Source organism: Protopterus annectens, chromosome 2.part1 (genome assembly GCF_019279795.1).
Source record: "Protopterus annectens isolate FY-2018-M chromosome 2.part1, PAN1.0, whole genome shotgun sequence".
Classification (NCBI taxonomy): Eukaryota; Metazoa; Chordata; order Ceratodontiformes; family Protopteridae; genus Protopterus; species Protopterus annectens.
The window spans coordinates 596,833,238-596,835,486 of NC_056729.1; the positions used below are offsets into that span (position 1 = coordinate 596,833,238).

Sequence of the window (2,249 nt, forward strand, 5' to 3'; positions counted from 1 at the left end):
TCACTCTTACTACCATTATATACAGTTCAAAACCAGGAACTGTCATCCCACCTTGGATTGAAGATAATATTATTTTTTTTTAACTTTCATTTGGAATTTAATTTATACCACAAATATGTTGTTTCACATGATAAGTACAATATAATACAATTGTAAATAAGTAACTGATGGTGGTCAACTTGAATCATGATATGGATGGCATACTGTGTTCACAAGTTTCAATGTAATAAAATGGCATTGAGATAAGCATCTTGAAAAATATAAAAAGATGCGACATTTATATTCTATATAATACAACTAAAACATTATATGAAGCCAGTATTCTATCAGCAGCAAGATATTCTGATTTTCTCCCTGAAGCTTCCAAAGCAGGTATCCTATAAGTGCGAGCATCTTCTGATTTTCTTCCCAAAGCATCTTTTTGATAGTTATCTTCCTTCAAGCAAAAAAAATGGGAACAACTTTGGTCCTTCGGTGGTAACTCACCATTACCGTTTGAACCAGTAGCACATTGCACAGTTATTGCTCAAAATGTCTCCACTGTCTGCTGCAGTACAAAGTGTGATATTTATATCTATAATAATTTCTTAATGATTATACAGTTTGAGCTTTCTTCCTGTGATTAGCGGTCGTGCAGACTCCACAAAATGATATATATGGACAGACCATGCACCTTCTTCATCGTAGTTTGACATGTCATCTGCAATCATGACTCTTAAATCCAAAAGAAGATTCTATGATTGTTTGTGATGCTCCAATAAAAAAATTATTCCAGAGATCTAAAAATGTAAACCTTCCTGATAAGACTAAATTCCGGTATACAACTGCCATTTCTAAATCTAGACCTCCTTGTCCTAAATTTTTAGCAAAGTTAAAAGTAAACTGATAAAAGTCTTTGAATTTTGCTGGCTCTTTTAACTCTTGTTCTAACCTAGGAATGATGGTTTTTAATTTGTCGATACTGTCACAGCCAAGGTCTGTCATGCTATCTATGAACTCTTTTTTATTAAACTCACACTGAGTGGCTGCCCTGAAGTTCCATGTTATTACTAACTCATTGACACTAGCAAAGGCAAGGTTCAAGTCGTCACAGAATTGTTGAATCCCATCTATGCCAATTTTATTCTCATCTTGTCTGCCTCTGTACTGGTTGTAGAGCTGCTCTAACTTCATTCTGTCTGCTGAATTTGTCACTGATTCTTTGTGATACAGATCTGCATCCTGAAAATAGTTGTCTTTTGCCACCTCTAGATTCCAATCATTGTGTGTCAAACAGTAGGTAGCAGTCTTTTCTTCAGCCTGGGTAAATGGCATAAAATGCCGGGCTTTGTCATTTTGAGCTGATTTAAGTTTGTGCTCTTATCTGAAATACATATCATTCCCTTGATTGAAATATCATCATTCTCAGGACCGAATGTGCTTTTCCTCTTCTAGCACTCCACTCAAGCTCATTTTTATTACCAGCTGTTTGAGCATCTTCACAGCGAATCATATTGAAAATAATCTTGTTAAAATCTCCCCAACCAAGCTTAGGCTCCTTTCCTTGCTAGAAAATTCTGTAGCAGGCTTCTTGAATAAAAGTTACAGTGAAGGCAAGTAACCCTTAAGCAGCGTACAAGACCATTCGCAAAACAAACCATTGAAATACATGTTTTCTCTGCATTATATCCATACATATCCACTTCCATTTTCTAAAGTGGTGTATGTATTTCTTTAGAATGATCCCATATGTTTAATCTATTGGTAATTTAACCTCCAGATTGATTGTCAGCTCTTAACAGCAGATATTTTTTTCAAGTTATCTGCCATCCAAGAACAGAAATTAGGAAGTCTCAATTCTACAAGTGTTTATTTCTTACCAAGAGATTTTCCAGATTACTTTAGCTCCTGAGATCACTGTCTATGTGTTCTCCTTAGTGTTTGAAGAGCATATTAATAGATCATTGGCATATAATAAAGCTTTCTATACCATTATTTTCTCTTGTATATCCATTAAAAGTGCTTTCACTCAGCCATGTTACTAATTGTTTTAAACAGAATACAAACAGAAATGTGGAAATCAGGCAGTTCTCTCTGGATCCACATAGTATGCTCAGTGAATTTGAATAAACTCCAGTCCACCTTTAACCTAGCTGTTGTTTTCACTGACAGAAACTGATGTGGGAATCACATTTGTTTCAGCAATATAGATAAAAAAAAAATTCTAGCTCATTAGCTCAAATGCTTTTTGTGCATCCATATTAGGAACA

General features: G+C 34.9%; 1 pseudogene; it reads right to left on the reverse strand.

Moving 5' to 3' along the window:
- Positions 1–587: 587 nt before the first annotated feature.
- On the reverse strand, positions 588–1,350 carry LOC122794869 (annotated as a pseudogene).
- Between the last annotated feature and the right edge of the window lie 899 nt (positions 1,351–2,249).